Raw genomic sequence first — 23,353 nt, forward strand, 5'->3', positions numbered from 1 at the left:
CTCCACTGAACTGAGCTCTTTTTACATATTATTTTCACCAGAAAACCCTCTCACCATTTTCCAACCTAAACCCACGATTTCCAATAATTCTTTTCCTCCCCACTCTCGCATTCATCTCCTCACACCAGAGGTCACTCCCTCAACCTTGCCATTATTTTATGATGGATGCATTTTCTGGGACTCTTTGTGTCGTTTGATCATTGATCACTTTCCCCCTCTCTTTACAATAGATGTGCCAATACCAATTAATCTTGAACCACTTGTTATTTTGTGACCTTTAGAAAGGCCACGTCTCATGATTTATTTGCTTCTGCTGGGTGCATTCAGAGATTGTTTTGCTGTGGTAACATCAGGGGTTTTCTGTGATTTTCAACTCATTTCCTCTGCTCCAAACGAACCCCCATCAAGCCATATTGACATTCTCACTCGGCTGGAGACTGGTAAATGTTATCTGGAGGACTGCTCTGTTTGATTTCCTAATTTTAATTGCTCCAGGCGATTCCTCCGGCACTAAAGTTAATTACAGAGAAAGAGACTTGCAGGCACTGCCGAGGGAACGTGGCCCTGCTGAGGGGAGCAGCAGGATGCGGGATGGAGCCGGGGATGGCGTGGGAGGAGGCAGGTGTCAGATGCTGGGGGTGGGGAGGGTGGCACTGAGGACTTTGGGGGAGGTGGAAGAGAAGGAGCAGAAAGAGGAGCTTGTGGATATCTTCATTTGGGGAGGCAGAGCTCTGTTTTTGAAAGGTAAGAAGTTGTTGGGGTTTTTTTGTTAATTTTTTTTCTATCTGGCTTTGAGTGAATAAGTTGTTGCTTTTCCCTGTTGTTTCAAAATTCACAATTTAATAGTTTTATACCATTTCTTCCTTTTTTTTTTTTTTTTTCCTTCAAATAGGTGAAGTTATTGTAATATTTCAAAACTGAGTTGCAGTTTTTAGGCATTTTTTTAAGAAAAGGATCATTATCTCCTCTCCTGGGTAAGTACAACTCTTCGTGATTTTATGTTAACCTGTTTCTCTAGATTGTAATAATCATGTTCTTTCTCTATATAATTCAAATAGACTTCACTGGAGAGATCTTTGCCTGGAGGAGCTGGAGAGGGCAAATATTAATATAAATTTTACTATTGGCAACTATTGCTATTTGACCCTCTCATAAGTTCTTGCCTGCGCCTTCCATGGGATCTGGAGTCCGTATTTTTGACTGACTTGCAGAAAATTAAAGTTAAATGTCAGCCCACCAGAGTATGGCTTTGAAAGTCAGAGTTTTCATTTCTTTCAGACCTCATATACTTATCTCAGTATATGGCATCTTGCTTTAAGGAACATTTTTACAATTTATTTATGTAAAATGCTGGAATCACATAAATTATGTCACAGTAAGAAAAGTACCGTGGGCCATAGTTTGAAGTCCTGTCTCAAAAGAGAAATTATAAATGAAAATAAAGTCATTTATCTGTGGATATAACATCCAGCTGTGGATGTGCTGTATTCAAAGAATGCCAAACCTCACAGTGAATTTTTCAAGCCCAAACCACAAGATTTTGCTGTTCACACAGAAGAAGACTCCTGTAAAGGCTATTTTACTTGCTGGGATTTAGCCTGGATCAAAGAATTCCAGATTGAGGCAGTGCCTCAGTGACTGACAGCCAAGAGTCACCTGAGGAAAATGAAATGCACCCAGGCTGATGAAATCCTTGCTCCTGGTTCTGCCCAGAGAGGGTGATCTGTGGGGTTACAGGCATCAAACCAGTTTGAGCTGAACTAAGAATTCCAGTAATTTCACATATCCTTGAAGGCTTCTCCCTAGAAAGGCAAAGATGAAAAATATTGGTTCCTATTTTGTTCTCCTGGATCCAAAAGCTGAAAACCTTAAATAAAGTTTAAAAAAGTGTGTACTAAGCCCAGTTTAAAAATAATTTTCCTCTTCTCTCTTCTACTGTCCAAATGGGAAAACTGCAGCTGCTTTTGCTACCTGGCCAGGTGAGGGTGGACTTCCCCCCCTGTTGGTCTTGTTCATTTTCTTAAGGACCAGGCAAAATTTGCTGAAGGAGGTGGATGAGCCATAGTGGAAAATCTTGAGCTGGGTAGGGGAAGTCAGATAAAACTGTGACTGTTCCTGGCACTGTGCAAAATTCAGTGGCATTGTTGCCACCAGGCGTTGATGGGCATGGAGTGATCCTGTGGCCTCTGAGCAGGGAGCAGGCGAGTTAAACCTCAGCTCAGGTGTTCAGCACCAGCTGCTCTGCACTAACAGCTCATGTGCACAGTCCTGCTCCAGACAAGGATGAGGTAATGCAGCCTGACCTAAAGTCCTGGCTTTAAATTAAACCCAATTACCTCACACTCCTTGTGAACCGAGAGCACACCCAGGCACCAAATGATCAGTGTAATTTAGTGAGACAGATAATTGGTCTGCAGGACTGGCTCTTACAGCTTTTTGTGGGGAAGAGAAGAGGAAAAGATGAAGAAAAGCACATGAGGAATGTTTGTGATATCTGATGGACTGGAAGGAGTTAGGCAGGAGAGGAACGTCAGAAATTTACTGTCTTTCTGAGAAAAAAGAGTCTTGCACTGGCTTTCAGATCCTCTCTGACTCCAGGAGACAGTTTAAGGCCAGATTTCCAAGAAAGAAAAATTCTAATGGCACAATCCTAGAAAGTGTGGAGAAAAAAGCCCAGTGTGAGTGTGGATTAATTCCAGTTATGTTAAGTACTGCCTTTAGGATTCACATTCTGCAGCACTTGGAAGGACTGGGCAGAAATAAGAGCACAGTGCTGAACATGCACAGGATAAATCTTTGTACCATAAAGAGCAAGAATGAATTCCTTAAAGGAAGGTGATAGATGATCCCAGCTCTCCAGATCTACAGACCTGCCATTATTCCCAGGACAAACTGTCATTAAGTGTCTGTATCCAGCTCTGAAAGAAATGCCACAGTCCTTCCCAAAAGCCACAGCTGGCGTTTGGAACATGCAACTGGTTACTTTCTGAGGTAAAAATGATTTACCCAAAATCTTACACAGTCTTCCAATCTAGGATATCCTAACAGGGAAGACTCTGGATTTTGCTAATTACTGGGATGAAGTTTGAAAGAGAAAATGTATTACAACAAAAATTGGGTGTTTGACTCTTTCCAGACCTTTCCACAGCTCTGTCCATGCCTGGTGCTCATGGATGGGCCCTCACTGGAGCTGCAGGTGCTGCTGGGCTAAAGAGGAGCTCCTGCAAACAGGGGACCTTGGTACAGAGCAGAAAGAACACATTTCTTACTCCATCTTGAAGCTGGAGGCAGTTTTGTGCCACTGCAGTGCATGGAGAGATTTCCTGAGGTGCTTGTGTCACCCAAGGCACGCTTGCATCCCACTCAGGCTGTCCCAAGCTTCTTCCAAAGAGGGTTGTGGACTCCAAAATCCCAGACAAACGTGCTCCTCCCTAAGCTGCCAGAGGTGTCCAGCAGAGCACAGTTCTGCCCTGGCTTAGGAGAGGCAGCTCATCTCTGTCACCTCCTCTTTGTCATCTCAGGAAATGACGAATTTAAGGCCTCCACAAGGACAGGAGCCTATTACAGCTCTGGCTTGCTTTATTCCCAGTTAAAACTCCTCTCCGTCATTCATCCCTGACAAGTGTGATGTTTAGGAGTCAGAGACGTGTGCACCTCTGCAGGCAGGTGTGATTTCTGCATCACTAGTGTCCTTCCAATGCACCAGCACCATCCGTTCTGCCCCGTGAGGGTACCATGAATCAGGGGCGTGGTGCTGCAGCCCGAGCCCTTTGCTACCTGTGGAAACTCATCCTGCATTTTCAGGTCATTTCTTCTTTTGGGTGCTTCAGTCTTTTTCATATCAACCACAGAACACCCTTGCTCTTTTGGCAATGTGCCCATGCTCTGGGGGAAAATGTAAAAATGGGGAGAAGAAAAAAACAAACTTCCAAACTGTGGGTGTCATTTTAAAAGCAACAGAGTTGCCACCTTTCTGAAAACAATGGTGCAAGAAAGGCAGCTCTGTGCTCCTATAGTGTTTGACATTTTCTGTGCAGCAGATATTGACTCCAACATTCCCTTGACAGAGCAAAAAAATTCATTTTGTGAATTGTATTGACAGCCTAAGTAGGCTCTTTCTTCTCCCTTGAATGAGCTTCTCTAACTTATTAACTCAGCCTTGAGGGGTTTAAATACTTACATCCAAAACTGAGATCTATTTACAGCCCAACATGTATTTTGATATTCAGGAGACATGGGATGAAAGTTCCCATGAAATCAAACTGCTGTAAAACTTCCCATTGCAGCCCAGTGATGAGGTGATGTCCTTGTACAGCAGGTCCTACATCATCTTATGGATAATCAGCTTCAGGCACACTCTAAAGTGCCAATTTCCACATTTGTCATGAATTTCAATCCTCAGAACAAGCCTGCCTTGGGATGTTGAGGTAAAAAAATGGGAATTTTAGAAATTCACTTCAGGTAATTTTATCTGATGAAAAAGGAACTTTGGTTTTAATTAAAATAAACCCCTCAATTTTGTACCAGAAAACTCACCAATACTTCAAACATCCCCCTCCATCCATGCCTCTAATTTTGATGACAAACACAGAAAACAAGTCTGCAGGATTATTGTTTAATGAATCATAGTTTGATTAAAACCTCTCTGCATCCTACCTTTTAACAGCACACCTGGAATATACCAGCTCTCCCAAGATGGCAAGTTTTCCAAAGAGTAAAACCTCAGGTTTCATCCCTGATGAGCCAGATTTCAGAGGACTCAATCTCAGCCCATTTGGATCTCATACCCTAAACAGACCAAGATTAATTGGGGTTTTTTTTTGCTTGCAGAACCATCCATATGTTTCTGGATAAAGGAAGATGAAAATTGGCTGCCTTTTCAAAGGCTAATTCAAGAAACTTCCAAAGTCTTCTGTTCTTTCTACTGATCCATCAACATTTTCATAGACCAACTGTTTTCTTTTCAAGCTGTGGTAGGTTCAATGAAATAGGATGAATCTGTTCAGATTCTTTTTAACTGGGAGAAAGTGAGGTAACAGCCACTCTTCCTTAAAATCTCTTTGGTGAAGTGCAGCTGTGGCAGCCAGGGGAGCTCATTAAACCCTATCCAGAGTTTTCCAGGACATAAACTTAAGACAAGTGTTTGTCTTCCAACCTGCTGCTTCTTGTGAAAATTCCTGCTTTTTCACTGAATTCTGCTCTGCAATAGAAATGGAGATTTTGGTTTATCCCATGGCATCCTATTCCTGTGACTCAAGAATTCCTCTGATCAAGGCTCTGAGTTTATGCAGCAGGTTCCACATCAGGGTGGCCCTGGAGAGGTTCTCTGGGAAGAGTTTTTCTCTCCTCCCACCTCTCCTTCACCTCTCCAGTTTTTCCTCTGTCTCAGGCTTCGTGCAGCAGGGTCTTTGAACTGCCTGAAGTGGGAATCTTGTGCTCCAGTAATGCAAAGAGCACTGAACAGCAGGATCCTCCAGGAACTGCTGGCTGACTTCCCCACTGACTGCACGTCCCGACCTTTTCCTGAGGGCACAGCCCCTTCTGCTCCATTTAGGCTCATCCGTCAGAAGCAAATTGGCTCTTCCAGAACTGGAGAATGAGAAGTTGCTGAGCTGAAAGTTTCTGTGCTCCCTCCTCTCCTTGAAGGCAGGAACTGCAGGTAGCAGTGGAGTGCCCGGAGTTTCCTGTCTGGAATCAAAAATTGCTGCTGGAAATTCCAAACTATTCTCTCCTCCCTCACCTTGAGGGACTTGGGGTTGCTGCTGCCATATTCCTGAATACAGTCAGAGTTTGGAATGAAGTTCACATATTCCTAATGACCAGAATAATAGAAGAGTAAAAAGAGTTAAGGTTGTGGAGTGACTGCTGTGAAATTGTCTGATCCCTGCAGCATCCTTTGAGGAAAGCAAAAGCAATCCCAAGCCAGCAGCTACAGCTAAGAGATTCTGTTCTGCAGAATATACACTGTTAAATACATCTATGGATCATGAAAATAAAAAAAAAAACCTGACTTTTTTATTTATAACCACCTCTAAAGTAAATATCATCCCACAGACAGTCTCATACAGACCCAGTCTATTCGGGATTGTGGGGGAGTGCAATGTTTGCTACACAAGTTCCCAGGAATCAAAACAAGCAGTTGAGCATCAGTGAGGAAATAAAAGCCTCCTGTGCCAAAGGCAGACAGGGAGTAACCAGCTGTAGAGACACCATGGCAAACACTGCAGATCCATTCAGTATGTACAAGTGCAGTGCTGAAATCCTGCCACCATCACCCAGGAAAATCCAAGAATGAACCCAGTGGAACAGAGACTCCAGCCCAGAGTGGAGGATCAGCCAGTGCTGAGAGTTTACAGACAAATCCTGTGTGGCTGTGGGAGCTCCATCCCAAATATCCATCAGTTGCATCCAATGGTCTGCACAAAAATCTTCCAAACTGCCCTGTCACAGGACAAAGTTGGGAAGATCAAGGTTGGAATTTGCTGCTTTGCCTGTGGAACATGGATGGGAAGACACTGGGAGAGCATTTCTGTGATCCCAGGAAGGTTTAATCTTTTATTTGGAGCTTCCCAGTACCATGTTGCTAGGAAACATTTGCAGTATAACTAAGGAGGAATGAAATATCTTACAGACTTGCACAATATCCCGGTGTTAAGTGAGGAGCACAATTGCTTAAAAGCCATCATTAGTGTCAAGAACTGAAAACACGGCAGCATTCTCAATTCATTTTAAATTTTAGTGACTTTCATCCAGAATTTAATTTTTTCTTTGGAAAACCAGAGAGCCCTTGCCTAGAAAAGCTCAGTGACAACTCTGTAATATCACTGGAAGATCAAAGACTTTGTTTTTAGTTAAAAAGGTGATCTATGTGGAAAGCAGCCACAACTTCTACTCTGTAGCAACATTTATTATTTATTGGCAATGTTAACAGTAAATAAAAGTAGTAAGTACTAATTTTCAAGTTGTGAATTAAACTGAAGGAGAAGTAATGCACTAGATGAAGCAAAATAAATATATATACGTTATGCACACTCAAATTAAAGGAAGTCAATTAACCCTTGGATTTCTACGACTGAATATATGCTAAAGACAAGACAAAGGTAGAGGTTGATCAGAAATATGAGAGCAATGGATTAGGAGGATAATTGGATTTTAAATGTCACTAAACCTCCTCTGGGCTACTGAATTGGGTCTTCAAATACTCTGAATTATGACAAAAATAGGTCTAGTTCCTATACATCCATCTACATCCAGTCCTGAACCTGTCAAATGAATCCTCCCCTGTTGCAAAGATGAGAAATGCCATCATATTTAAATCACTTCACAGCACCAGAAATAACCACACAAAGATCAGCAAACCTACTTTGGTTAAAAAGAGCATAAACTCAAAGAACAAAGTTTCCTGCCAGTCCTCCTCCTTCCTTTTCAACTTTTTCTAGACAAAAACTTTTGGTGACATCAATTGCTCTCCTGGTTTCTATTGGTTTTATTGTCTAAATAAAGCAAAGAGAAATTCTTTCCCCTTTATAAGGTATAAATCACACCATTTTCATCCTTTAGCCCTAATCCCTCAAAAGGAAAAACACAAATATAGAACGTCACACTTTTAGTCACTTTTCTTTCTTTGATTATTTACCAGGTTTGAGTTTCTCTTCTCCATCTTGTGATAACTTTCTTCTCTCATCTCTTTGTTCCAGTATTTGGAACAGCTTGAATTTGACAGATCAGATTTGGTGAGTGTTAACAAGCTAAAGTCAGCAAAACATTTTTCCAAATAGTTTCTTACAACTGTAGCACTGTTAGATGGGTTTGGATGATTTTGGCAGCCACTGGAGAAATTAATTTGCAGCAATTTGCAATATTTAAAAAATTCCTAATACAGGGCTTTGATGGAATTTCCCATGCTGCAATTCATTTAAGATAATCAGACACTGTGATTTCATTGTGCTGTGAGGATTCTTCCTCATTTCCTTCGTAAGAGTAATTTCATTTTTCTTCTCTCCACAGTGAAAAGCCATAAAAGAGAAGAATCTCCATCTCCTCCTGCCTTCAGCCTCACCCCAGTGTGGACATTACCCTTATTTGTGTGCTCTGTGGGCTGGGGCACACCAAAGGCACGAGTTCTCCACCATTTTATCCCTAATGGTGGCCAATAATTGGCGCCAAGGAAATATATAAAGGAAAAACCTTTCAGCCACCTCCTGCTCCCAGATTTATGGAGCCTCGTAGCCTTTCCACTTGTGCCACTTTATTTCCTGGGTATTTTGCAAAATTTACTTGGCAGTGCTTGGCCATGGTGAAAAATGTTATCTTTAAATAGAAACCTGGTTTGGAGGCTTTGTGCACTCCCACCAGGATGTCAGGAAAATCTACCTGATCATCACGGGTTCTGGTTCCTTTTTTCATTGCTCACCATGGCAGAAAGGAATTTTATTAAAACTATGATAACACCGTTTTATTATCCTAGTAGAAAAAGAAATCTTTCTGAATTTTAAGGGCAAGGTGAATTCATAGGAAAAAGTTTGCACTTATCATAAGTAAAACCTATGTACCAGGTCATGTGTAAATACATGTTTGATCAGCCAAAGCTCTTTGCCTTCTACCAATCCCCAAGGTGCAATTGGAGTGACCCATCTGGTTTGCTGAACAACAAAGTCTGTTCTACTGAATAATTTGAGACACTGGAGAAGGTAAAGTATCAAAGTTTCCAAATCCTGAGTGAAAACAGGGTGTTTGTGCTCTGTTATTCATAATTTTGTCTCGCAGGTTCCTGAATCTGTTTCTTGTAGAATCCAGGAGAAGCCCAAGATGTCTTTGCCAATCTGATGGTAAAATAAGATTGTTAAAATGTGTTAAATTCGGAGTCACTACACCTGTGTGAAAAGTTCATCTGCTTTAAAAGCTCAGGCAAGTCAGTTCCCAAAATAATCCCTCCAGATAATTTGTATCTGATCACTCAGGGCATCCTTTGGAAAGCAGATGTGTTATGCCAGGATTATTTCATATTGCAACCATTTGAGAGCATGTCCTCCAAAAGTTAAGGAATATTTTTTCCAGAGTAGACAAGAGCACTTTGGTTTTTTTTTAACTAAGGGTTTGGATTCAGTCAGGAATCCGAAATAGAATCCTTGGTGCAACAAGCAGCAACAGACTTCAGAGTTGATAATGACTTTGACTTTGGCAGATAAAGCAGCTCCTGACAAAACTCCCTGACCATCCTACCGGGGAGTTTAACCACACTGACTCAAATGGAAATGGCAAACCATGCAAATGATGCGTTCTCAGCAGGAGGGTGATTTATTCCTCTTTTCCATAACAATGACACTTCCTCTGTTAGTCGGGGAGTTGATGGTGGAGATTTGTGAGCTCCTTACCCACGTCTCCCTTGCCAGGGAGGTTTCTACTGAGCCAAGCAAACAAGACACCACCAGCTTTCCTGCATCTCAGCTGGGAACTGTGGCCTGGAAACCTGCTAAAAATCAAACCCAGGGAATCCTCCTGAAGTCAAAGCTTTGTGGGGCATGAAACAGTTCGGAGAGAAAACTCCAAGTAGGGATTCAGGGTCCCCTTTAACTTGGCCGTGATCTCTATATGAAATGCTAATTCCCACTGGGATGGAACAGGAAGTTTGACATTACAAGGATGTGTTTTACCCTGTACAGATCCAGAAAACTTCTCTGCCCTAAAAACCCCCGTGATTTGTTTTGTGTGGTTTTCCAGTTCTTCTAATTTGCTTCCAAAAAGTATCTTGTATGTCAATGTTTAACCTTTTTCTTTCCAAAATGAAGGTTACTTCAGCTGAAGGAAACATTCAGTAGGATGATTTCTTTTATTTCCTTAAACTTCAGTAGATGACTTAGCATCTGAACAGCTTTTTCTTGGAGCTTTTTTTCCTTAGGAAAATACTCTTCAAGGACTCATGGAGAGTTGAAAAATACACAAAATATCTCTAAACCCAATTCATTTCACATCTGTATGCCTGGAAAAACTTAAGTATGTTTAAAAACCTTACCGTGTAGAGAAAAAGAATGTGAGGAAAACCTTGCTTGATATTAAAGTTGCTTTGTAATAACCTCATTTGTCAAGTTTTAAAGAACTTCTGAGGGTTTTGAGATTAAAAGCTCAAATGTCACTTCCACTCTCCTGAACTTCCTATTGAACACACTGGAAATAGATGGCACAAGCAGCATTCTGATAACACCTGACTCGGGCATTGTAAACAGAGCTGAACAATGAATTTTTAGAGCAATCAGATGTTTTATCTTTATTTTTTCCTTTCTGTCTCAAGCCAGGCTTTTCCATATTTTGTTTAACAGCCAAATTTCAAACCCCTGATCACTGATCTTACAGAAGATGGTGGTACAGAAACTGTTGGTTTTTTGTGAAAATACAAAATGCAAACCTGTAACAAATTCAGTAAAGCCTCTGAAGAGATGCAGCCAACAAGAAATTCTGGAGTGTTTTTATTTGGAGAGAAACCTTTATCCCAAAATATTTTGCTCTGATGATCAGTTAAGGACTGTGAGGGACACTTCCTCTGATCCTGCCTGAAATCAAAAAGACTTTCTTTTTCTTAAGTGTGAGACTTGTGCTACAGGAAAATAGCCCAGAGCAGCAGAATAAGGAAAATGCTGTGAAACATCAGCGAATGTTGGAGCTGTTGAACAGTAACAGGGAAGAAACATATTCCTGAAATCAAGGAATGCTTTAAAAAGTAACAGCGTAAACAGGAAAAAGAAGAAACTATATGGATCTAGCAAAGAATATCTTGGGAAGCAAGTGATAAAAATAGGATGCTACAGAGCAGTAGGAGGAGGTGGCTGTAATTATTAAATGGATGTTGAGAAGAAATTCCCAAAAATTGATCAAACCAGAAATTCTACAGATTTAGAGCTGGGGCTCTGGTAGGTTTGGCACTAAAGTAAATTGTTCTTATGATTTTAGTAAACAGTCTAAGGGATCTGCTGTATTTGTAAAACACTCTTGAGATAAAAGTCTGGTACCTTTACCAGCTCTGTTCCACAATTTATTGTCATGACTAAGGCCAGAAAATCGAGGTCCCTTCCTTGAGCCCTCATGTTCCATAACATGCCACCAGGATCAGTCGAAATCCTAATGAGTTAAATCTCATCCATTTCAACTTCGTGAAAACAAATTGCTTTTTGATTGAGGGGCTAGAAATTGCACAGCCTAATTTATGCACATGAATCTTCAAAGGGAAGAGCCTCACAACAAACGTCACCTCGAACTTGTCCAAGATGTCACCCTTAAATTACTGAGCTTAAAACCTGGCCTAGTTTGGTTGCAAAAGGTCAAATGTGCGGGTGGCAGAACACGCAGTACTTATCAAGCCAGCAGCTGAAATGTTAGTGCAGGTCCCAGCTAACAGCACAGATCTGACTGGGAGCATCTTCTGCATGATTTGATCACTTAAGGAGAGGAATTGAAAAGAGCCTGCAGAACAAAAGAGGAGTGGTTGTTATTCGAGCTCCTTCGTGGCTCTGTTTTCTCGTAGGCTGAATCATGCAGCTGGTTTGGGTGAGGGAAGAGCCATTTCTGATTGGGCTGAGCAGATTTTGGAAATATTCAGTGGTTTCTATTTATCTGGCTTTTTTTTTTTATATCTCTTTATTGTGTTTCAGTCACCATGGTTTCCTTTCTTGAAGTCTCTTTATACATCACCTCTTTTACAAAGCCCTCAGTCTTTACCTTCCAGTGTGTTTGAAAATGAGGTTGGTCATTTCAGGGCTGATGACAGCTGGTACCTCTTGTCTGACAGAATTGAGATTAAAAGTGTGATGGAAGTAAAAGGAAATCTATCCTCATCCAGGATGATCTCCAGAATAAATGCTCCAGAATTCCTTTAATATTACGATGTTTCCTATGGAGATTGTACAATGGTGTGCGGTATTAAAAACTGCTCCTCAGTATTTGAATTTTTTTCAAAGAGGAGAGAAACTTTAATGCATTTTTTGAAGAAATTACCAGATAATCAAATTTTAATCAAAATCAAACTTTTTTGTTCTTGCTATTCTGTCTTAGCATAGCATACCAGGTAAAAAACAGTGACTGTGCCTATCCCTTTCTATTTTTATCTAGGATACATCCCTTCCTTTTCTATTCCTGGTTAGAATATTGTACATAAATGAAGTCTTGAACTTGAACTTTAGAAACTATCAGGATATTTTTTCTTCCAAAGGATTATTAAGCTACTTTTATTAGCTGCCTAACTGGAAGGAGATCCTATGTTTTATGCACTTCTGATGTGTTGATTTCCCTGTCTGGAACATATCTTTATCTCTGTATAAGGATAGAACATCCAACTGTTGAAAAATAGTAATGTGCAGTATAATTATTATAATTTCCAGCCCAATTTTGAAAGAGCAGGTAGCTCAAAGTGCATCTGTATCTAAGTAAGACACTCTATCCTATAACTGCAAGAATATTAAAATGATTCTGCTCTCTGCCATTGGATTGTGGAGTTAATTTCTGTGGAGCCAGGAATTAAGTGATTATTGTAGCAATTGGCTTGCATGAATCTTGGCCATAAAGACTTACAAATTGCAATATGGGAGAGTTTTAAACTGTAACATCTCACATTTCTCTCCTCACATTCAATAAAATGTTTGACTCTTCTGTGATGTTTCATCAGGATGTGTGGCTTCATTATCTCTGTGTTCCAGACACATCTCATGAAGGGAAGGTTTTAAATCATCCCAATGAGGAGTTTTTTTCATATTTTCCTTTTTCCTTTCAACAGATTTCACAGTTCCCACGTTCCAGAGGAAATCCTTGGGAAAGAGTCTAACAAGGAAGGCTATCACACCTTTCTCTGGCAAAAATTGTGATGTGTTCATTTAAGGATGTAGAGCTAAACCAGGTAGGATTAAATATGCTGCAAATATTGTGTATCCCACCACACTCAGAATAATGCTGATATTCATATTCTTGATGATAACAAAGAATTTTGGACTTTAATAACCCTTGTGGGTTTCTTCCCCCTCAGGATATTCTATGATTTTTACGGTACTAAAAATTTATTTACCAAAGTGAACAAAGGACTGAATAATTTCAGAAGAGCTGTGTAATCAAATGGGATTTTATTTATTATCATGGCAAATCCTTTATTAGAATTCCTCTATTACATGATAAACTTTTCAAATTCTCAACATGTCCTTTCATTTTGCACCTTTATGAAATTTATTTTCATTCCTATATTAAAGAAAAAAAAAAGTAAAGATCAAATGTATATTAAGAAGATATAAAAAGGGTCAAATTGTTGTGGGCTCCTCAAAGATTGCCAGGTTTTGGCTAGTGGTTATCTGACATGCTGGTTAGACAAGAAACAGAGTTTGATGGGACAAAACTAAATTCCCAGAAGGCAGAGATGGGGTTAGAAGACAGAATTACCTTAAAGGAGTGTCTCTAACTCATAACTGCATAAGTGGATGGATTGGGGTCGAGAGAGGAGTGATGTGGCATGACTGGCAACAGGAGTTCCTTTAATTGAGATGACAGCTGTCCTCCAGTTGCTATTCCTTGAGTAAATTATTTGATTTGATCAGTTTTTCTCAGGCTGCAAGATGAGATGAGCTTTTATATTAATTCTGAGAACTCTAATTTATTTGTACTCTGATGATGACTCCTCTGTCCCAGCTTCAAATGCTTCCAAGTCAATCTGAACATGTTTATGTACCTGAAAAATCTGCCTTTCTGCTGGCTTTTCAGCTTTCCAAACAAGTAATTATTGTTTTAGGTCAGGCTGCTGTGGCCTGTCTGAGATGTTCCCATCTTTGGCTGGTATCTGTTCAGCTCTGGGTTGGGGTTGGTGGTGGGAACAGGAATAGGCACTGTTTCAACTTCCAAGGTTATTTGGGATGTTCTGATTTATTAAGTCAGGTTTTAACTGAGTGGGTGTTTTCACTTCTTCCAGATATCCCTGAGCGAGTTGGGAATAAAATGATGGGAATTTATCAGAGCAGATGAAAATCATTGTTTGCCTGCTGGAGAGGTGAAAAGAACCTGGACTGGCACTCAGAGTTCTCACAAAAGTCAGTAGGATTTGAATAAACACAGACAGCAGGGTAATATCCTTGGAGGTTATTTCTGTTTCAGATGAATCCTCCTATTCTGCGTTACCACCTGTGCCATCCCTTGTCTGACAAATTAAAAAGAAGCACCACAGATATTTTAATAAAAGTCACAGAATGCTGCCAATATTTTAAAGGACAAGGAGGTGCTGCAGATTATTGAAATTCAGAGTAATGAATAACAGCTATAAAATATTTCAGCCTCTGAGCCTTGCTGAACAGCACAATTCATCCCCTAAAAACAAATCAATAAATGCAAAACAAAGCAAAAGGATATTTAAGAAAACAATAACCAAGCTGTAACATGTTTATTGGAGGAAGGACCAAAGAGAAAATTATAATTTGGATGTTCACCCATTGTTATGCTACTGAAAAGTTGAGCAAGTATGGACAGAAAATAAAATGAAAAAACTTTGTTCAGTAGGAACTTTGCTATCAGCTTACAAAAAGACACCACTAATCCTGACTCCTTTATATAATTCTGTTGACAGCTTTTATCATATTCCCACGAAGCAGTGAGTGATGTTGACTGAAAGGATTCAGGCATGTTTCCATTATTAGTATTGTACTGGTATCTATGAGCAGTTTAATATGAGAGCTTATAAAAACCCACTTCTAGATACAGAGTTTTAAACTTGCTTCATTCCCCTGCAACACTGTTAGAATCTGTTTTATGTGTCTTTTATTTGGGGAGATAAAACATTTAGTTTTCAATCAGTGGAATCCTCTCTAAATACACTATTGACATGTGCTGTCAGCTGACATCTGCTTCATAATTAATAATCCAGCTGTTAACATGGTTTTATCTAAAGAAAATCAGTTTGTTGTTTGATGTTCCAGATGAAAATGATGACTTCTTGACTTCCCATTCTCATCTTCAGAAGGCAGAACATTTTCTTCTGATGTGGATGACTCTGTTGATGTGTGCTGGGTGTTTACTGACTTCTTGACTTCCAAAGTTTCACCCTTGTCACGCTCCTTTTCCAGCTCTTGCTTTGCCCCCTTTTTTGCCCCAGAATTTCAGCCTCTGCCTGGCTCCCCAGACACTTGCACTGATCTGGAGACCCCTCTGCACAAACCTGATCCTTACGTGAGTAATTACACTGAAGTTAAATGAGTTTAATCTTCAAGGTTTGTGTCTCACAGTGGACAACACTTCCTGTGTTGTTGAATTATGGTTGAAAAGTAGAATTTACACTAAACAACAAGAAATGGAGTTAGGAAAGACCTTCAGATACATCTTATCTGCTGTTTTACCTTTAAACGTCTTCCCTCATCTTTCCCTGTGTGTCTCATCTTTCCCTGTTCCAGGCATTTATTCCAGGATTTGTCTTTCTGGTAGAATCTTGTCTGGTAGTTTCCTGTTGACATTTGTTTTCTTGGAACAAACCACCCTGATTTTGCTCTACTATTTCCTCTCTTAACTAAACTTCTGAGAATTGTCGAATTTGCTGCTTTATGGTGACTTTACAACAAGTTTCCAGCTTCCCCTTCTCCAGGGCAAGGCAGGAAGATTCAATCTCTGTGTCATTCTCTGCTGGACCCCAAAATCAAGATCAATGACTATGAACACAACTAAACTTTGGTGTAATCCCAGTAGGAAAACCCCAAAGCCTCTCTGATCTTGAACAGTCCAAAAGAACTTTCTAATTAATCACAACTTCCTTTTTATTCCTGTTTCCTTTCAGCAAGTGGTAGACACTTGATTTAAATAAATCAAGAAAAGGAAAACCTGTGATTCTTATTGTTATGGTGCAGATCTCCATCTAAAAAAGGTGAATTAATTTTTCCTGGATTGCCAAACGACCGCTGGCTGCTAACACAGTGTTTGAATTTTGCTACGGCAAATGAACATTGATAGAAAAGTTAAAGTGCTCCCAAACTCTTCCTGGTGCTTGATATGACATTCCCTGTGCCCTCAGGAGCGTGTGGGTTTTGATGGAAATACTAGAAATCTCCTTTGATTATTTTCAAAACAGGAACTGGAAATATTTTATAATTAAGAAATATGTCACCAGTTGGAATTCCTTGATTAAAATCCCTCATTTGGCAATGTGCAAGGTGGTGGCTTCTGGCTTGCAGAGGAAGTTTTGCTGTCAAAGATAACTGTGGAGGTGGCAGAAGATGTTGATTCTTGGAGATGAATATGCAAATTGAGAGTTCAAGCCCACAAGAAATATTGTGCCTTGGGAATTGCTCCTTTGTTGTTTTCTTTCCTCTTTCCTTTTGGGGAGAGAGAGTTAGGAGGCTTGGAATGGTAATTGTGGTAAGTGTATAAAATATTCTGAGTAACAGCTATTGTATAAAGAATATTTCTTGAGATCATAAACTGGTGAACAGGCTGCAGTTTAATGGAAAGGATAATTAAAGTTGCATCAAATGTATGGGGGGTTTTTACTTTTTTTTGTGTCATTTTAGGACTGTCTTTTCTCCTTCTTTCTGTAAAGGAAGCTGAAGTCCCCACTTTATAAAACAGTTCTGAATAATTTATATAATGAGCTGATGGAAACAAAAATGGAATTTGTAACTCAGTGATAGTTCCCTGCTTTTTCTGCAACAGGAGGAGAAGAGTTATATGGAAAAATTAACTGCAAAAAGGAGAGCTAATGGGATTCGATGTAAAATGTGTTTCATGAGAAGTATTAATAGGAGCACAATTTGATTACACAGAAAATCCATTGCTATTTCACATTTAGTGCACATTTCCAGGTAAAACCTGATTTTAGCAGACATTTGCTGAGGTATTTGGAATTCTCTGCTTCCTCCAATGGACACTAAACCCTCTGCCTGCCTGGAAGGCTGACATGGAGCCCTCAGTTAAAAGATCATTGCCTCTAGTAAGTGTCCTGTAACTTTTGTGTAGGGTTGGAAGCTCTTTTTGCTTGCTAAGTTTTGTCCTACGTGTTTATGTGCAACAATTCATTTTCTAACAAAAAAAATCTACTTTAAACACAACTGACTCTTAAAAAAAATGAAGAGTTCAGGTGACTTTACTGAGCCCCAGCATCCCAGATCTGCCTAATACCTAATCCTTTCCATTAAACTTCAGCTTGTTCACCAGTTTAGAATCTCAAGAAATATCCTTTATACAATAGCCTGGTGAGATTTTCCCTGCCATGAACCCTCCCAAGCCAACACTTCACTCTCAATTTTATCTCTCTGCCCACTGCACACCTCTGCTTTATCCTATTTGTTGCACGACATTCACTGGAGATAAATATAGTGCAAGTATACATTGAATTTCCTTTGGATGACACAGTTCAGAAGTGACCTTCAGTTCTCCTGTAATCTCATTGCAGGGAGTTTCTTGGGCAGAAATTACAGAATTGGGTGAATTACACTGAGCTGTGCTGGCCTGGAGATAACAACAAACCAAATGTGTGAGTTCATCCCACTCTGTTGCAATCTATTTGCTCTTTCTAACATCAGCCCAGGGCATCAGAGGGCAGAAGGGGAGGTTCAAGGTAGCCTGGGGAGGCTTTGTCATCTTTACACCTAAAAATGTGTAATAATAACAACACGGGAAAGTTTGATTCCAGAACAGCTTCTGTGTGTTAAGCTGAGATCAGAGCACATTTACTGCTGAAAATGTGGTTTTAAGGGAGAAGCTTTGCAAACTGGAAGGGGTTTTAATCCTGCAACCTGCTTATGGCAGGAGTTTCTGCAGAAATGGCAGCATGGGATAAATCTCATCCCTGTTTTGCTCAAATAGATGGTTGTGAGCTCCTACTACACTCCAAGTTATGTTTTCAGGTGGAATTTCAGGTGAAATCTGAGGTAAAGAGGGATGGGGTCAAATCAGGGAGTCACTAAGGTGATAGTGTCACTGATAGTGTTTTTGAACAGAGATTGCAGGGTTTAACTCCATTTATAATTCAGCCAGGAGAAATTTCTTGCAATTCTGTTCTCACAATGGCAAATTTTGTACTTAAATGCGGACAGAACTTTAGATTCCCACAAAAAAAGGAGGTGTTTAACAAGTGAACCAGTGAGCCTGGTAGCTCTGGTCTGGAGAAAAGGAGAATCAGGGGAACGTTTTCACTCTCTAAAACTCCCTGACAGGAGGGGGCAGCCGGGGGGGTCGGGCTCTGCTCGCAGGGAACAGGGACAGGAGGAGAGGGAACGGCCTCAGGCTGGGCCAGGGCAGGCTCAGGGTGGACAGCAGCAGGAATTTCCTCATGGAAAGGGTGCTCAGGCCTTGGCAGGGGCTGCCCAGGGAGGTTTGGAGTGCCCATCCCTGGAGGTGTCCAAGGAAGGGCTGGAGGTGGCACTCGGTGCCCTGGGCTGGGGACAAGGCGGGGATCAGGCACTGCTTGGACTGGATGGGCTGGGAGGGCTTTTCCACCCTAAATGATTCAGTGATTCCCAAATCCATGCTGGAGAAGAGCTTCAGTGCAGATCCTTTCAAGATCTGCCTTCTAGAGCATCTGCAGTGTCAGTATCACCTCAGAAAGAACATGTATACATGTGATATATATGTGACATATGTATGTGATATAGACATGTGATATAGACATGTGATATATACATGTGATATAGACATGTGATATATATGTGACATATGTATGTGATATAGACATGTGATATAGACATGTGATATATACATGTGATATAGACATGTGATATATATGTGATATATACGTGATATAGACGTGATATATATATGTGATATATATGTGATATACACATGTGATATAGACACGTGATATATACATGTGATATATATATATGATATAGACATGTGATATAGACATGTGATATAGACATGTGATATATATGTGATATATATGTGATACATACATGTGATATAGACATGTGATATATACATGTGATATCTATATGTGATATATATGTGATATACACGTGATATATATGTGATTTATACATGTGATACATACATGTGATATATACATATGATATAGACGTGATATATACACATGATATATACACATGATATATACATGTGATATATACATGTGATATATACGTGTGATATATACATGTGATATATACATGTGATAGATACATGTGATCTATATGTGATATATATGTGATATATACATGTGATATCTATGTGATATATATATGTGATATATACATGTGATATCTATGTGATATATACATGTGATATATACATATGATATATACGTGATATACACATTGTGATATCTATATGTGATGTGTACATGTGATATATATATGTGATATATATGTGATATATATATGTGATATAGACACGTGATATATACATGTGATATATATATATGATATAGACATGTGATATAGACATGTGATATAGACATGTGATATATATGTGATATATATGTGATACATACATGTGATATAGACGTGATATATACATGTGATATCTATATGTGATATATATGTGATATACACGTGATATATATGTGATTTATACATGTGATACATACATGTGATATATACATATGATATAGACGTGATATATACACGATATATACACGTGATATATACATGTGATATATACATGTGATAGATACATGTGATCTATATGTGATATATATGTGATATATACATGTGATATCTATGTGATATATATATGTGATATATACATGTGATATCTATGTGATATATACATGTGATATATACATATGATATATACGTGATATACACATTGTGATATCTATATGTGATGTGTACATGTGATATATATATGTGATATATATGTGATATATATATGTGGTATACACATGTGATATACACATTGTGATATATATATGTGATTTATACATGTGATATATATATGTGATATACACATGTGATATATACATGTATACATGTGATATATGTATGTGATATATATATATGTGATATATATATGTGACGTATATGGGAACTGAAAAATTCCTTATTGTTCAATGACATTGAATCCCACTTGATTTAAAGGAAAAGAGGAAATCCAGGGAAGAAAAAGCCACAGAGCAGCAGAGGTTGGAACATGACCCAAGCACTCACTCAGCCCTGACAGCAAAGCAGGGAGTAGGGTCATGGGCACACCTGGAACATAACAAGCAGGGAGAGGGAACTGTGCTGAGGGAAGCAAAGAGAAACTCACAGAGAGAAGGAAAAGTGGTTAATTCTGTACTGATTTTCACGGGGTAAAATAATCTACCTTTAAAACCTGGCAGGTTTCTTGGTGTGCAAGTGGAATTTTTGCCCAAATCCCAATACTTTTTGCAAGATCTGGCTGCAAAGTGAGATGCTGAAAGTACCACTTGAACAAAACTCTTAAGGTGCTGTTTGGATCCTTCCAGCAGAAGTTTTCCTGGGTTCAAATGTTCCATCACACTGACTTCATGATTAGTTAAGTGGCAGAGGAACACATATCTTTTCCATGAAAATAATTTTTGAATTAATTGAATCATTTGCAACCCCTTCATGTGTCAAAGTAAATCAGGGAGGTGGAATTTACTCCATACAGAGGACGATTCATAAAGGGCTTTCTACAAAACATTGTTTTTCTGACAGTTTGTACCTTTGCATGCTACAATCTTCTGCTCATATCGCAGAAGTAATGATCTCCTTTAGGTCGCCTTTATATTAAATATTGAATTTGTTGGTTAATAAGAGGTATAATTCAGTTCTGTGTGATTGGTAAATCCATCCTGATGATGTGAGTTATGCTGACTTTCTTGATTTTTTTTTTTTGTATCCTCCTTTGGAGGTAGAATGCAAAGGAGAGAAAGCATGCAGCTGGTTTATTTGAACTCCCCACTCCTCTGACATTAAATAATGACATAACTCAAGAAGCTGTTCAGGAATCCATAAAATTAGCATTATTGAGCACAAATACGATGTCTTATAAATCAGTAATTATTAAGGAGCTCCTTGCTGATACAGAGGAGATGAGTTTCTCAGAGAAGCCCCTGATTACAGCAGACAGGCAGAGCAATATTCTTAAAATTACAGTCTAATCATATAGATTTTCCCAGTTGGCATATTCAAAAACACCTGTGTCCTATACTTCAGAAAGTTTTGAAAACACCTGAATGTAACTTTTACCCCTCAGTGACATCCTCGCTGCTCTTGAGAGTCTGCAGGTTTGTAGGTTTTGCTCCACAAATTGCTGCTGAAAGAGTCTGCTGGCTTCCCCATGAGTAAAATTGGTCGTCTGGAGTGTGGGAAGGAGCACAAATTCTCTTTTTTGCCTGATTTTATCTCTACTGAACATGTCTTCCTCCCATAGGTGGATTTTAGTGCATCATTTTCAGCTCTTCAGGAGAGGATCCCTCTCAGTCCTCTGAGTTATCCCTCTTAGCAGCACAGTCATTTTAAGAGAGACTATTCCAGAATTCCCAAATCAATACCTTATAATCAGATTTATAAAGTATTTATTAGTCTGTTTCTGGTTATCCTTCGGTTCTACCAGCACAAGTTCATTTCAGGTGGAAATAACGAGGGGTAAAGATGGAGAAAAAGATTTACTATCGCAAAATTGTAAATATGTTTGAATTTGGATCTAATGCCCATAACTCTCACAGATTTGAGGGAAGGAGGTTCTAAGACATACGTGAATTGCATTAATGACAATTTCACTGCTTTTCCATCGGTTTATTAATGATAATTTAGTGAAGATCTTGATGCTTCAGTCTTCAAATATTCAACGCAGCTCTGCTGTTTTAGTGGAGTTATAATGGCCACAGACCAGCTGAATATCCCTTTAAGCCTTCCAGGAATCCTAAATTGAGATCAAGAAGGCATTTTGGGGCTTGTGCAGTTATGGAATGATTCCAGTTGTCATGCCATTTGGAAAAAAAAAAGAGAGAATAAAAACAGGCACAAGTTTTATTATATAGGATTGTACTGCAACTGCAAGCACTCAATAAAAAGGCAATGGGTGCATTATGGGCCTTTATCTCACATTTAATCTTGTAGTGCTAAAGGCTTTGTGCAAAATGCACTTCTCAAGTTACATCGGGATAGAAGAGCCCAAATCTCAGCATGTTCAGCTGGCTGGAAAAGCCAAAAAGGGTCAGAACTTTGTTTTCTGCAGCATTTTCACAGCCTGTGAAACTAATTTCTGAGGCAGTCTCGAAACTCCGATATTCTTGTGAACAGTAATTTAATTTTTTAAAATGAAGGACAAACCACTCATAATTTGAGCTCAGGCAATTTGGGATGTGGAGGATGTGCACAATCAGATCTCCTGCCTTGCCCTGTGACCTGCAGCACCCCTGGCTCCATCCCTGCACAAACCCACCCCAGAATGTGTGAGACTGTGGCCTTTTTGAAGTGCATATTACATTTTTATTAATTCTCTTTTCACAGCCTTTAGGGTGCCTGGGTTATATTTTTTTAGCTTCTCTCTCCAGCAAGTTGCTGCAACCACTAATAAAAAGCTGTAAAAATAACACATGAATAACCTTTGAAGAAGTCTGCCTCTGAATTAGATGCCAGCTTCAAGATGGGGATGTTTAATACAAGAGCAGTGCTGGTCAGGATTTCTGAGTCTCATTTTAACTCAAGGAAGTTGGTTAACAAAGAAGAATTCTGTTTATCTCCCAGTTAATCAGAGGGACCGGTTTCCCTTCGTTTTCTCCATTAATCAGTCTCTGATTTCTTCATGGCCAACTTGCAGGGCAGAGGGTTTTAGTGTTGGTAAACAAAGTAATGAATGAAACAAATGAAAGAAACCCTGGGCTGCTGAGCTGGGTTATTTCAATATCCCCTCGGACAAGGCTCCTGATTCATTAACAGAGCCTTTGTTGGCTTGCTGGACCTTTTAAATTCAGTGCAGAGTGCTCATCTCTGTTCATTTGGAAAGAATCGTGTTTGATTTAGTTATTTCACATGGTAATGTATGTCACTTGATAATTTTCCTTAGCTCTCACAGAATACATATTGCTTTGCATTTACGTTTGATTCACTGGCACACATCAACATTAAGGAGTTGGTGGATTAAATATAAATGGAGTGTGCCTGCTTGCCAGCCCATTTCCAGGGAATTAATGGCTAAATGTGAATCACAGCACCCTGGGAAGGGTACAAAATCTGTGCAAGACTGAGAAGCAGAAATGTGCACTGCATGTGGTGTTCTCACAGCTTTCCCTGCAGGTCACCAAGCTTTTCAGGTATGCTGGGACAAATATTCAGCCAAATTTTCCCGAGCTCATGAGCAGATTTGTGTGCCTGCACTGCAGTCCAGAAGCAGCTGTGTATAATTCCACCATGCCTGAATAAAATGCAAGCGTCTAGTGGTACAACAGTGTCAGCATGAGCTTCAT

General features: G+C 39.5%; 1 long non-coding RNA gene across 1 annotated transcript in view; it reads left to right on the forward strand.

The window, feature by feature from the left end:
- LOC116449015 overlaps positions 1 to 23,353 on the forward strand; it is a 47,051-nt gene that overhangs the window by 18,041 nt on the left and 5,657 nt on the right. Inside the window, exons 10-16 of the long non-coding RNA XR_004242192.1 lie at positions 893 to 974; positions 4,831 to 4,973; positions 7,698 to 7,733; positions 8,008 to 8,690; positions 12,761 to 12,880; positions 13,934 to 15,865; positions 17,390 to 17,470. This is a non-coding gene — a long non-coding RNA (uncharacterized LOC116449015). The remainder of the gene's footprint in view (positions 1 to 892; positions 975 to 4,830; positions 4,974 to 7,697; positions 7,734 to 8,007; positions 8,691 to 12,760; positions 12,881 to 13,933; positions 15,866 to 17,389; positions 17,471 to 23,353) is intronic.

This window comes from Corvus moneduloides, chromosome 10, assembly GCF_009650955.1.
Source record: "Corvus moneduloides isolate bCorMon1 chromosome 10, bCorMon1.pri, whole genome shotgun sequence".
NCBI classification, from domain to species: Eukaryota; Metazoa; Chordata; class Aves; order Passeriformes; family Corvidae; genus Corvus; species Corvus moneduloides.